Source organism: Cygnus olor, chromosome 10 (assembly GCF_009769625.2).
Source record: "Cygnus olor isolate bCygOlo1 chromosome 10, bCygOlo1.pri.v2, whole genome shotgun sequence".
Lineage (NCBI taxonomy): Eukaryota > Metazoa > Chordata > Aves > Anseriformes > Anatidae > Cygnus > Cygnus olor.
This window is the reverse complement of record NC_049178.1, coordinates 2768245-2783260: the sequence shown is the minus strand read 5'-3', so window position 1 is coordinate 2783260 and position 15016 is coordinate 2768245. Positions and strand designations below refer to the sequence as shown.

The window sequence follows — 15016 nt, the reverse complement described above, 5'->3', positions numbered from 1 at the left end:
AGCAGTGGGCAAATTCAGGCATTTTCATCTGTATTTGGAGCAGCGTGTTCTTTCATCTCTGAGAGACACGAGGTATGCTTACTCCATGACCTAAGCTGGATTGCTGCTTTTTTCTTCTTCCTTTTCATGCCTGATTTCTTTCTCTGTCAAGGTCAGAAGTCTTTGCTTTCTTTCTCAGGCTATATTCTGTATTGCAGGCAGGTAAGAAGGTCGCTGTGATTTGATCCCTTTTGATTACCCTGGAATTTGAGCCAGTGTGTGAGCACCTGGGAAGCAGTGCGTGCTAAATCCAGGCAAGGTCTGTGCCCTCAACTTGCAACAACTGTGGGGCAAATATGGGTGCATTCGAAGCAGGGGCAGGCACTGTGTTTATTTGCTAGCTTTATTTTCTAGGAGGAGGATACACTTCAGTAGCTCTGGTTAGTGTTTGTCATGCTTTTCCCAGTGTGTAGGGCACAGGGCCCCCGGCCTGGGTGTCCCCACGGCAGCTCTGTGGCTGCATCAGGGCTAGAGGAGATGAAGAGCTGCACCCATGGGTGACCAACAGCTGTCCCAAAGGGACGGCAGCTGCAGAACACCCAAGCCCAATGAGTAGAGCATCACCCAACACCGTCTTTTCTTTCTGCTATTTCTGTAGCCTTTTGAAAAGAAGAAAGATAGGACATCTTGTATAGAAAAACTGACTCTTGAACTAAGATATTACAGACAAATCTTGCTTGCTTTGGAGGAAGGTGTTTTGACCAATACTTGATCTGGGGCTGGTGAACTGCCTCCGTGGACTACACAAAGTCCCAATCAGAGAGGGAGAGACCTTTTATTTTAATTGTCTAGTTACAACCTCCCCCCAGCTCAAGAAAGTCCTTTTAAATCTATACCTCATGTTGATCAGGAATAACTGGAGGAGAAAACAAATTTTTCATCTGCTCTCTCCCCAGATCTTCAAACCTCCGTGTGAAGGTACCGTACTGCACACCACGCATCTGCAAAGCCCTTCTTCCACCTGTGCACTGTGACCGCTGCGAGCCTGGGACTCTGCTGTACCGCTCCAAACAGGAATGCAGGCATCGTGTCTGCATATGTGAAGGGTACTTGAAAACTATTGTTAGTAGGATCAGATTAGCAGTAATTTAATTTTAATGTGAATGTTTACGCTGAAACATCTACAAGTACAAAGAGCTACAAATCATATCTGCCTTTAATTAATTCTCTTGATAAATCAGCTTCTCAGACTGCACCAAATTACCTTAATGAGGAAAAATTCTTGTTTATATCAACAACGTTTAACCAAATGTGGGATGTTTATAGCAATAATTCAACAGTGTCCTTCAAGGAGCACAAACAACCATGATGGATGTTCAGGTTGTGCCACTTTTTCTGTTCTCTTCCCTCCCATCAAATTACTAATATGTTTGGTTTAAAAATAAATGGAGATGTTTTGGGTAAGCAGTAGTATTGCTGAAGGGGAAATGGGCTAGATTATAGCACTAAATTATTTGCTTAGGTAGGCGAAGGTCCCACCCAGTTTGGAAAAGACCTTTTATAAATCAGACTCACCCTGAAGATTGGCTTTATTTTAGGGACACTTTGGTTAATTTTTTACTTTAGCAACAGACTAAACTTTAGGTAAAGCTCGGTCGGTCTGAGAAATTTCCTGTCTCTTCCAGTGCCACATGAGCAACCTGTTCCCCGCAGCATACACCTGCTGGCACCACGCAGCCAGGCTCCATCCCGCTACGCAGCATCCCACAACTGATTTTCAGTTTAACTTTAACTTGATTTTCAGTACGTGCCACTGCCCTTCCCTCCATGCTGCCACTGCCCTTGCCAGCAGGGCTCAAAGCGTGTGCTGCAGGCACCAACACCCATGAGGGCACCAGCAGGCAGGGCAGCACCGCCAGGTGAGATGTGTGCCTCCGACCGAGGCATGTACCATGCGATGGCAGCTTTGCTGGGGAAGTGCTGGTGTTTCTGGCTTATCTATGTGCTGCATATATCAGGTCTGTTGATTCAAGATGTAATATTTCTGATGCCCAGCACAAAGTTTTGCCTGTCCATGGGCGCAGATATTGCTGAGCTCAATGACAATTCAGGGTAGGCATGGTGGCAGAGGAGGAGAATGCTTATAAAAGAACATATGAAAAAGGTGGTGTGGAAAACAGACTTATTCAGTGCCTATTTTTTTGCAAGGAGAATGCCATCCTTCCTGACAGTGTCAGGCTGGGGCACCTCCACCTTTGTGGAGGTTTTTACTACCTTGCTCGGTCTCTCATTTCTTCTCTAACTGCAGCAAGGAAGCTATACGTGGGTCTGCTTGTGATTAGGGTTAAGAAAGACGTTTTCAGCAGACACTACTTTCTAATGGTTTTTGTGTTTTGTTCTCTGACTTTTTGAAATCAGTCTTTCCAACATATTCGCTGTTTGAAATCTCTCCCCTTTAACTTTTTTTCAGCTCATAATTTGTCAGCATGGTTTAGAAAGCATTCCCTGTATTTTTCTTTAATTGGAATTCATACATTTGGGGTTTATACAGAAGTCATGTACTATTTTTACATGGCTTGTTTAAGTTAGCATCCTGCTGAAAAGGCCTCATGAGTATTTGCCTATATTTATGAATTCAGTATTTCCTTTCTGAAAATATTTTCCCATCATTCACTTTTAGAAGAGTTCTTGCCCATCATGGGGTATACCCCAACAGTTTCTGGAGAATGTTAGTATAAGGACGGAAATATGCATTTGATGAATTGGTTTTAAAAAATTGAATTGAGACACCAAATAATATCTTTCATCCAGCCTTGTTCATCATATTGAATAACACCAATTGTCATACTCACAGTGAAAATGGGACTTTTTCAGGTCCCCTTTCCATTTCAGTTTTATAGCACCATTGATTTGGTTTGTCTTTGCAGGTATTTCTGCACAGATTTGAAAAAAAAAGTTATATTCATCCTAGTGAACAATAAATGTTTCATAGCAGAGAGGTCACACTTGAAATAAACCTCAGAATCTTTTATGCTCTTGTTGCAATATTATAAATTGTAGTGGGAAAAAGCGTGCTTGTAAGAACAGCGCTCACCACATATGAGAATTATCTTTTTCCTTTCTATTAGCTGTCCCTTTCACTTTCCAAAATAACTCAAGTCGTTCCTGGGGAAAAAAGGGGGAGTTTTTTATTTAATAAATCAAAATTGAATATAAATAACACTTTGCAATTATGAGTGTTTAAATTCCAAATTTTTTAGGCTAATCACTTTCAGAGACAAACAAGAGATTGAATTTATATCGCCTGCAGTTGTTATTGGAAAGGTATGCCTAGAGATTGCTAAATGAAGTCAGTCCCAGTGCAATTATGATCACTCAAGCATGCTTTCAACGTATCGTGCCAAATTAGGTAGATTTGAGCAATTTGACTTCCTGTAACAAATCTCCAGGGCACTTTTGAGAAAGTACAGACTGTTTACAAACACTCTCAGGTTTCATGAGTAACTCAGCGCAACAGCAGTCCTAGCAGCACACAAGCACACACCTGTCAAACTGTGACAGCATGGACTTCTCATGCTACATGTGCTGGAGAAAGACCTCACTCTCTTGGTTTTGTTATCCTTTATTTGCAATTTAAAAACTGAAAGGCCACCAAAGTTTTAATTACCTTGGACTCAGCCTTTTGAAAACCAAAATGCTACAATCTGTTAAATGTAAATATTGTCAGCTTTCTGTATTACATTTTTTCTTTGAATTATTTTGTGTTGCCAGAGTTGAACTTTTTTTCTCTCTCTAGCACAAAAAAGCAGAGATTGTGTATCTGGAGTGTATACAATGGAGGGAAAACAGTTTAGCTAATGCTTCTAAAGCACTGCTATTGCCCTATTCCTGATCCAATATAGATGGTCGCTACTTCTGCAAGCATGATCCAGCAGATCATTTAGCTGACAGCAGAGGTCTCAAAACCAGCACAGACAATTTAAGTCATATATTTTCCACTGAAAACAGACCAAACTTCCTTAAGAAGTTAAAAGTGAATCTTGCAGAAAGTACTAAAGTTGCTCTTATGTCATGAGTACCAGACTTGCAGAGTACAGTTCTTCCTGAGGCAGGGATCAAGTTGCCATAATGCAGTTAGTGAGCGGCACATTTTTTCCTGTTCAATGTACCATAATGACATTTGTTTCCAGCTGGGGGCTTTGGGCCCAGCTCCGTACCTGTGCCCAAGCCACACTCACTCCAGCAGTAAGTGTTTGCGTGGTCGGGGCCTGCAGCCGTGGGCGCATAGGGTTACACTCTGTTCAATCGCTTTCCTGGGTCACGGCCAACGTGCTCAGCACCTTGAAGGACTGAGCTCTAAAGAGATGTTAAAGTGCTTGCTCTTTCCCCAAGCATTGCAACTGAAAAAAAAAAAAAAAAAGTCTCTAATTAATGGTGCTGTACAGCCCAGCACTTCTGCAGCTCCTCCAGCACAGCCATGCCAAGCTCTTGCTGGTGCCCTGCTCATCCCTGAGTTGTGGTAAAAGCCCACAGGTGTTGGGTTTGTGTAAACAGAGTCAAAAAGCACTGCTTTAAAAGCAGTTCTTTTGGAGCAGGAGGGTGGGTGGGTGGGTTAAGAGGGAAAAGTTTTTAAGCTCTTCCAAAGTGCTGCAAACACATTCATTCACGTGGGTCCATGGCAGGAGCAGAATGCAGTTAGGCTTCAGTGATTTGCAATAGCTGCTTTTCTGCTGATCGCTGAAAAATCAAAACTCAGTCCTGTGTGTAACATCACAGGCTGGAAGCAGCAGCACCATGCGATGTGATGGTGTTTTACTGCAGCGCCAACCCCATCTATGCTGGGACCTTCTGCCCCTGCCCTGCACTTTTCATGATGTACATGGAGAGAAGAAGGAGTTTCCACAATTACCCCACCGCAGAACTAGTTGTTCAGCAGCTTATACTACTCTCCCTTTTATAAAGAAGAATTAAAAGCTCACTGAAATGCTCTGGCAGCTGGGATTTTTTCTTGGTTCTGTTTAACAGCTGGGACGGCTTGACCTGTTGCAGTAGGTGGGGTCTCCTTGCTGGCATTTCAGCACCTTGCTGCCTTGGCCTTACCGGATCAGTCCCTGCCTGCGTACAGCATTTGTTCAGGTCTCTGCACACTGCCTTTGCTCTTCCTACTTCAGGGCAGACAGTCAGCTGCTTCTCAGGAAGATGTAAACTAAAGAAAGTATCTTTGGCCTCTGGTCTAGAGTCCTGCATTACAGATGTGCAATGTGCTGAGGTGTTGTTGTGGACACAAGATTGAGCACTTGGAGCTTCAGAAATGCTCGTGTCAAGCGTTTGCAGAGCAGAAATGTCTCGGGGAAGGTCTGCCCTTCATTCAGGAGACCCTGAGCAAACCCCCATCCCCAGGACTTGAATCTTTGCAGGACTCCACAAACTCTCCCGGCCTTTTCCACGGGCACTGGGGAGAGGAACGTGCAGACGTGCTCCAAAGCCTTCAGCCCCTCTTCCTCCTCCAGGCTCAGGGGATGCCTGGGGTCTCGTGGTCTCTGAGCAGAACACATTGCACAGTGAAGGGTCTGAGCAGAGCTCCTGGCCCAGGCCCTGCCAAAGGAGCCACAGCCTGCTTTCCAGTCTGGTGCAGTGCTAATAGGATTAGAAAGATATACATTTTTTGAATTGTCTAGTTTAAAGTTTACTGTTGTGCTAGGTTTGGGTTGTTTTGGCCTGTGAAGCTGTAACATAACCTCCCTCGCTCCTGTAGCTCATCCAAACAGCACGCAGCATTTTAGCCTCTGCCACGGGCATCTGGGTTTTTGTCAGGCTGCTATATTAATTAAAGTTGGTCCTGCCTAACGAGTGTGTGGGCCTGAGCAGGCTGTGCTAGAGGCCTGGCACGTCTGAGTTTATTGACCAATTAAAAGCCCCCTGCAGCTAATTAAGCTCCCTTAGCTTTTGGGTGTTGGTGTGTTTGCCATACAGCAGAGTGGGTGTTGGCTGGGGCTAGGGAGGGCTGGGTTTCCCACCACCACCGTGGGCTGCCCTGGTGGGTGCTGGTGGGACCACGCGAGGCATGCCCTGTGCCACCAGCCGAGCTGCGTGCCAGAGGGTGGGCAGCACGGCGCTTGCTGTGGTTCGAGCTCTGCAGCAAATGGGCAACAAGGAGCAAACGTTATAGGCTGTCTGAAACATAAGCAATTGCTGCACTGTGAAAAACAGGAGTAAGTAAACATGAGAGAAAGTGACCATAGCACAAGGGCTGCATCCATGGGATTTTTCATGTCTGCAATTATTCATTCCCCTGCAAACAGTGCCAGAGCAGGCTGGCAAGACTGTCTGGTTTAAAGCGCAAAAACACTTTATTGTTTATATTTCTATTTGTTTATGTTCATGATTTTCTTCATTACAATGAAGAAGATCTAAGAGCATGTTATGAAAAGGTACTAATTGTATAGAGCATAAACTAGATACCTGAATGTTCTGCAAGGAATTTTTTTTGCAGTGGGTTGGAGTTTTTGCATCTACTGTATAAACATTTAATTTGCAGTGTCATTGCTGACTTGCACTGTTTGTTCCTGTGATATGAAACATTGCATTTCAGCAACAATGTAGTAAGTTTTCTGTAGGAGCTGGTAATGCGTCATCCGAAAGCACTTCTTCCACCCAGCCTTTGCCAGCTATACCTTGTTTACCTTTTACTTGTAATAACAGTAATAAAGGAGAGAAACTATTAGTTGTATATTAGTTGAAACAAGTGATCCCTAACTTTTCTGGTTTGGTTTTGTTTTAATAGTTGTCACTGCAAATTTTATTTTATTTTTTTTCTATGCTTATGCTATGTGTCTATCCAATTTTAAGAACACTAGGTAAGAAATATTTGGAAATAAATATGTAGTATTTTTTTGAAAGTCAGCTGGATGTATGTCTTCATGTTTAACTCTCAGCAGACCCAGCTGCGGGAGTTTTAAACACAATTGCAACTGAGGATTAGTCCTGCCACTCAGTATTTTAAATGTAGTTTCCTTCATTGGAGGCTCTTATTTAAGCCGGTAAATGCCAGGTACTGCTCCTTGTGCCCTGGTTCTGTTTCTTCCAGATGCCCAAACTGAGGGAGATGCTTCTTTCAGGATAGGCATCCTGGCAGGCTCTGCACCAGGTTAGATTTTAAAGTGCAGCCAGATATTGAAACACTTGTGAACGTGTGCTCAGGCTGTTTTACCACACCAAGCTGTGTGGAAGCGTGTGTTTACAGCTGGAGCACGAAACACGCCTGCAGTGTGCACCGTGCTGGGTGACGGCCCCAGCACAACCGTGGGGCTGCTTCCAGCCTTGCCCCTCACTTCCGCAGCATCTTGTCTCTCTCTGGGGCTCCTAAACTTCAGCTCAAGTTTAGCACGCTTTCTATGGTAAATAAGCACTAACAGATAACATCTAGAGTTTTTTCCAACTTTGAACTTTTTTCCAAGAAATGCAAAGGTCAAGTGGAGTGAAATTGTTTTTAAAAACAAACAGGCCAACAAAGAAAAGAATTAATTGCAGGTTTGAAATAACATAACAGCATTGGAAAGGAGCAAAATGGGTTTGTAGCTTGAAATCTTATTTCAAGTGATTTATGTTCATCATATTTCTGCTTGTAAACAGAGATTAGAGAATAAACTTAATAAATCTCCCACTAAGGCACAGAGAGGCACATGTGCATTGCTAATGTTTTAAAGGTTCCAGTAAAAGCTCTAGATTTCACTAACAAGCAGACACATTTTTTGCAATGAAAGCTGAGGAGAAAATACTTTCCTGCGAATTAATGAGCTAATTTTTGGATTACACTCACAGCTGTTACTACATGGGCTGGCTTTGGTCATTGTAATATGTTCTGATAGTCCCCCTAGTAACAAGTAAAGCAGCCTCCCAAGCTATGAGCAGTTCAAAGCTTTTGATTACACGCAGGTCCTTGAAGCTTCCAGTCGACCACTTGCTGTTATGCATGCTCTCTGTCTGAGAGAGCATCCACATGACAGAAGCTTGCAAGAAGGTCTGCTTGAGCAATGCTTTCAAGATGTCAGTAATCAGCTAACAGCAGACATTAAGAGCAACTATTACAGCCCTTGCCATCCAGGTTGGGGGATTTCTGTGTTCCTTCAGGAATGATCAAACTTAATCTCAGTAATACAGAGCACAGGCTCTCCAAAAGAGATCCAGGCTTGTCATGTGTCGCACTGTTTTCTCAAGCCAAAAATAAATATATATATATATGTTTTTTCCTTCAACTTCTACGTTTCATCTGCTGAAGGATTTGAAATATAACATGTGCACGGGCCGGCTCCGTCGGTGAGCCTAACCTGGCTGCCTTATGCCGGCAAGGCTTTAAATGGGAATGGTCTCCAAGAGAGGCCTGAAACACTGACCCGCAGCTACACTCACCTCGTGAATGGTTAGGATTTGTCTTTCTGCTCCAAACTTTACTTCTATGAGCCCTCGGGTCCCCTTCATACCTTGTGCATTATACACTTTCCATTAACAGATGCCACATGTTAACAGCTTTAATAGAACTTATTAGGTTTAATGGGATGGCGGTAGGGAAGTAGCAAGCAGGATGATGGATAGTTGCAATTCATCCATTAAGAAAGCTTACTTTAAAAGTCTTTGTCGGTGTTTTACCTGTGTTTAAAGCATCTCTAAAGTGATCAATTAGCCAAGAACTTTTAAACAAAATTTAAAGCTCAGCGCTGACTTGCAGCCTAACAGAAAGTACAAAAGATAAATGACTTGTGTAGCGCCTCAGCATTTACACTAATGTATGTGGGGAGGGTAATTGCAACGTTTTATACGCTTTCATTTACATAAAAAGGAAATCAGTGCTTGACATGTAACAAAGTTATGTGAGAAATAACCACAGTTCGCCATACTGTGCACTAATAAAATCTGTTTGTTTAAAAAGGTTTGCTCATGAGACAGCTGTTTGCACAAACTGATAGCATAGGCAAAGACGAATACTTTATGATGTGCTTTTTTTTTCTTGTTCACTCCAAACACTGTGTATGCTGCAGTGCTTTTACAGTAAAATAGTCTTGGCTTATACATTTCATAAACAGAATAAAAATGAAGTGGCTAGTAATCTACCTTGCAACCACACTTGTCCACAGTGAAATTATCAGAAAAAAAGATCTGACTGTGTTTGAATGTAAAGCACTGAGACTTTTGGAGCTGTACAACTGGTTATTAAATTGAACTCTTTCCTTGCATTTCAGATTTTAAAATGACTCTTTTCAAACATTTACCTGAGTTCTCTCGGGTGTTTTGCTGAGGCATTGTCAGAGATGTCTAAATGTGCATTAGCTCAGCTGTGTGTTGCCCAGTGAGCTTGGATGTCACGAGCTGCTCTGCTTATGGGCTGTAATGCAAGAGGAAAGAAAGATTCCCACTATTGCCCTCCCCATGTTAGCACTGCTGTGCCCTGCTGCCACCAGACATGCTCTGTAAGGAAAGCGAAGAAAAATGTTTCAGTAATACATTTTTCCTGATTTTAGCTAAGTTGTCTTGGGGAAATGTTTGTATCTGTGCTTCCATTCCCTGCGTGCCGCTTGTGCTTGGCAAGAGGAAAATCAGGCATTAGTGAGAGGCAATGGCAGCGCCAACCTGGGCAAGGGAATTTGGCCACGTGGAGGAAATGGGACCTTTCAGTAGAGCATCACAAGTAGAAATGGCCTTAGCTTGCATTTCACTCATCCAGCTCAGCACTCTCCTAAGGTTTTGGGGATGTTCACGGTCAGGGTTTTGAACCGAGTCAATTCTAGTTCTGCGTTTTTAGTAAACCAGCAGCAAAAGCATTGGTGAGTCCAAGTTTAAGACTCCTCTAAGCTTCTTCCTGGAAAATAATTTTTATCTATTATATTTCTGAAAGGTGCAATTGTTACTCAGGCTAAGAATGACTGTTATTTAAATCACAGAATATGAGTAAGAGTTTATTTATATCCAGTCAGTTCCTTAAATGGGAAACAATGCACTTGTGTTTGTTCTAATGCATTATTAATTTCAGTCTGCTGGATTTCTTTTCTTCTGGAGTATGAACCTATTGTCGAGAAACAGCCAAATTTTGTATATATTTAAATATATACAGATTCCCAACGTTTGAAATGATATGATTTGTGCTCTTTGCAATATATTTACTCAGAAAGTTTTGGCTCCGGTAGAGCATCTGGTTCCCGGTGCATTCCTCATTTTTAAACTCGGTTTTGGTTTTGACATTGGAAGACCAAGTGACAGGAGGTCACATACTGAGCCCTGACTCAGTGGGAGGCTTGAACCGTGCTCTTGCTGCCTGCATGCCTTCTGCTCCATGTGCTGTCCGGGCTGGGACAGGTCACCAGCAGCAGCAAGTCGCACCACAGCAGGAAAGCACACCAGCCCAAGGTACCTTTTACAGTAGGAAGCAGCAATGACTGCTCTGGTCTGAGATCTTCTGCCTAACCCAGATCCTTGCCAGCCCAAGGTGGGATGTGGGCACAATGTTCATTTCCCCTTGTTCTATGAGAAGTGCAAAGATGCTGGTGGCTCCTGGCAGGTGGGCAGCACAGGAGTCCTGAAGTGAACAGTGTAAGTGTGGTGGGTTTGTGACTTTCCTATGCAAAAAAACACCATATATTAGTGGGTATAAAAAGCATTGGGTGCCTCAAGGGGTGTTACAGAGCAAATGTCGGTATGCGTGTCCCAGTGGGCATGGTACAGGAGAGGGAAGGCTTGGTGCTGCCCACTGGCCTGGGCTGGAGCTGAAAGGCTGCCCATGTGGTTGTAAGAAAAAGTCCAGACGACTTAATCAAGTTAGTAATTGCCTTTTTATTTTCAGATTTAAAGGGGAGATAAGCATGCTGGGACGGCTCTTCAGCTCTGTAAGTGCAGCTTCCATTCATGTCAATGCCAAAGTACAAATTCAAGCAAGTTTGGGCTCTGAGCATTTACTTTCTAACTATGTTTCAGCTAGATATCTGTGACATAAAATCATACTACTTTCCCAAAGCAAGCCATCGCTTTTATGCCATATCTGCAAACAATTAGTCAAAAATGGTACTTATTTGAACTGTAATCGTCTTAATCTTCCTGTGCAAGAAAATTCCTAAACCTTGAGCCAATATTGTGACAGTTGGTTTATTATTTGATAACACAGGCATTCTATATAACAACGCTGCTCTGGATGTGGAGTGTCCTTTAATCAAGTGCAGGGCTAGAGACAGAAATTGTAGATGTGTTGGTCTCATAAGTGATAGGAAGCCATCAACACTGACTGGCTCTGCAGAAAGCATGTAGTCAATATAGAGTGGCTCTTCTCTTCTGTGGAAACCCCTTAGGATGCCCATTGCATGTCCACATGTTCTCACTGAGGTCTGAAAACCAGACCTGCTCCATTTCTGCAAATCCTGAGCTTGGTGAACATGGAGAAGGTGGGACCTGCACCCAGCTGTTTCAGGTGGCACGGTTCTGTACTGACATGGAAATTATTCATTTGCTCTTTACAGACCTGGAAATTCCCATTGACAAATTAAATTTTGTGGATCCATGGAGGTTCTGGGACATACATCCACAGACACATTCTCTCGTAACTGGCAGCTGGCACACAGTATTTTATACTGATTCAGAAACTGATATTCTGTACCTCTCACAGCAAAGTCTAAGAAAGTTCTCTGCTGAGATCCCTCATAAATTTCTATAACACATTTATGTTCCAAATCTGCATCTAATTTAGGTTTAATAAGACATTTATACTACAGCGTATTCACTAACACTCCATGATTATTAAAACCTGTGGATGATTAACAAGTTCATGACTCGCAGTGCCCAAGCTGCTGGCCTGCTGCTGGAAGTACCACCGCTGAAGGCCCTAACCCAGGCCTGCCTGGTGAAGCCTTCTCGCACGGCCCCGGGCAGGGGGGTTCCCCATCTGCCCTGGCGCAGAAGAGCCAGTGCGACAGCCGAGCTCCAGTGAAACCACAGCAGGTTTTACCTCTCGGTTGTGGAGACTTGAGATTTCATCCCCCAAATTTCCTCATTTTTCAAGGCACACCAAGTGCTGTCATGTAACCGAGGGGCAGCTCGGGGTGCCTGGTGCCCTCAGGAGATGCAGAAGGGGCATTTTCCTCACCCGCACCCCAAACCCTAAAACTCCGTAATCCACTTGGAGGTGGCTGTGCAGAGGGGCTCCTGCCCAGCTCGCACCACACCACATTGCCTGCGCTCCTATTTTAACCAATCTACAACACAATAGACAAAACATGAGAAATATTAGACAAAATAACGGAGGGAAAAGTTAAATTTCCCTGTCAAAATATCTGTTTTCGTTGTTTGCGCAGGCCTGACAACGTCTCCTAGCTTGCGGCGTGAAAAATGGGGATTATTTCTCCCGGCGCTGGAGAGGGGACAGGGCCCATCAGTCGCTCAGAGCCGTCCGGACATGCCGAACTCTGCCCCACGGCCCGATAACATCAGGGTAAAATACCTGCCAACAAGTCGGCAACAGGAAGCTGTCAGAGTGGGGAAGAAAGCACGATAGCGTCATCTCTCTCTGCTCGTAAAATAACAGCACTTTTTTTTTTTACGTGACCCAGGTACTAAGTAGCACTGCACCAGCCAAGTTGTAAGAGAAGCCTTTGTTTAACAGCTGGGAAAAGTGCTTAAATCACTCATAAAATATTACCCGGGTTTGACAAGTTTATCTAGCAGTACCGTTGAGATCCTCAGCAATGGTGTTTCTGCAGTCAAAAAGGAGCATTTTATACGAGGGTGGATGTGTAATTATTTAAAGCATTAATAGCAGTTCAGCGGGATACTCTCGTGCTGTCCACCCTGAAATTTAACCACTTCTGCACACTGACTGAGCTGCTAGTACCTGGGAGGGAAGGTCGGAGCCAGGCACGATTTTAGGACGGTGTGGTGTAAAGGACCACGTCTGAAGCTGAAAACAACCAGGAGAAGCAGGATGCTGGCAGTGCCGTACTGGAGCAGGCTCCACATGTCCTGTGGGACCTGCAGCATTGGGTCCCAGCACAGCCCTGCTGCCCTGCAGGGCTCGGTCAGGCAACAGGGCTCGGGTCCCCAGCTGTGCTCTAGTTGGGGCAACACCCAAAATACAGGTCATGCTCTGCTGTGTATTACAGGTCAGAGCTGCACCCACAAAGGAGTGCAGCTTTATAAGCATGGTTTCATGTCAAGCCATAGGAACTGCTCTGATCGGCTGGAACTAAAGCCTGATGTCCCCTCCTGGGGCAGCAAGTGCCAGTAATTCAGTGGGTCCATCGCAAGGAGCATGGATGAAGAACTGACACAAAAGAAATTCTTTTCATTATCAAATCTTTCTACTCCATTAGGATTTATTCAGGCATTCAACTTCCATTATTATCTATGGTTCCTGAAATTTCATTCTTGGATTTTTCAGTCAACCGTCCTGGCCAGCAGCAGGAAGGCTATGATGAAGCACCTTTTATCCCGTTGAGATTTTTTTTTTACCTCCTTGCAAGCAGGAGGCTGCCCCAGGAAGTCTCGGGGCCAGGGACCAGTCAGGCAGGCGGTTAACAACAGGCGGCTTTCATTGCTGGGGCACGTCGTGGCGGCGCTGCTGGCTGTGGCCTGGCCCCAATTCATTACCCGCCGCGAGCGCAGAGGTCAAATGCCCAAGCCCCCGTGATGGGGCACCTTACGCAAAGTGCACGTCCTAGGAGGAGCCCCTGACAGCTTTGATTTTTCCCACACACAAACTGTTGGTACAAGATGTAATCTGGGAATGAAAGGGCCGTGGATGGGATGATTGGGGACAGCTGCTCCCCAGAGGCCTCCAGCGGCAGGGCCTGCACTAAATACCCTCCACTTTCCATGGCCCCGGGACAGGAGAGGTGTCAGGCTACAACAAGGCACAGATGGAAGTGAACAGGATTAAGTAGTGCTGATTAAGTATAAGTATTTTTCAGTAGTGTAATGGCACTTAAAAAGAAAAAAAAAGAGACGAGAAGAGGAGCTAAAAGAAGGTGGATGGGCCCTCCCCAGCCCCTGGATGACCAGGCTGTGCCCAAGATGGTTGCCCCATGTCTGTGGGTGCCTCTGTGCTCAACAGCACTTGGCTTCAAAGAAAATGAGTTCTGTGGCAAGGCTGTCCTGCCTCGGTTGCTGCAATGAGGAGGAGAAGAAGACAGCGCTTTGTACCCACTCAAGTTAGCAGCAGTGACTGCGGTGGGGTTTGGATCAGGATCATGCAGTGTAAGAGCTACTCCAGTATTTTACTAAAACACAGTGGCCTTTTTTTCCTTTCTTCTGCATGTAGAGGTGACTGCAGCAGGTGTTCACTGCTTCCCTGCTAACTCTTCTCTGGGGGTAAAAGCACAGATACGTGCTGATAGAAGCACCTATGGTGCGTGGATACATCCTGCTGCCCTCTAGGTGGGAAGAGGTTTCGCAGAGTTCTCCCAGTTTAATTTATTTTGTCAAATCTTATATGTACTAGAGATGGATGAAGAATAAACACAGCTTTTGCTCAGTTCCCTCCTGACACAAATGAATGACTTTTTTTTTTTTATCAGTTACCTTGACACTATAATAACAGCTCTTAAATCTGAAGAGGTGGAAATGTGCAACTGCAAAAAAAGGCATGAAGAATCCATGATGTGATCAGAGATATATGGAAAAAATTCCCAATGCGCAGGATAACAGAGCTGATTTATGATGTTTTGATTAATCGGTGTCACACAATTGATTTTGGCTCAGACTGACAGTTCATTTTAATGAACCTCGAATACACGTTTTCTATTGGCACATCTACGTTATTCTTCCCTCCTCTCAATAGCTTGCTGTGCGCTCCTGAGGTTCTGCAATGCTCTGGCTGTCAGGAAAATCTGATACTGAAGCGGTGATGCTGTAAGTGGGGAAAGTTCTGTTGTTTTTGTCAGTTCTCCCCCGCCCTTGAAGAGTCAGTTAAATCACAGTCAGCCTACAAGTGTTTTAATTTTCCTCTCTGTTCACAAAGGCGCTGGTACAGGGAGGTCTTGTGCTTTCGCACCCGTAACAACTGAAA

The 15016-nt window shown here is 44.4% G+C and overlaps 1 long non-coding RNA gene across 1 annotated transcript; it reads left to right on the top strand.

The window, feature by feature from the left end:
* Positions 1-5964: 5964 nt before the first annotated feature.
* Positions 5965-14696, top strand: LOC121075657. Its single transcript, XR_005823086.1, has 3 exons — positions 5965-6191; positions 10811-10853; positions 12309-14696. It is a non-coding gene; the product is annotated as an uncharacterized LOC121075657 (long non-coding RNA).
* The last annotated feature ends 320 nt before the right edge of the window (positions 14697-15016 follow it).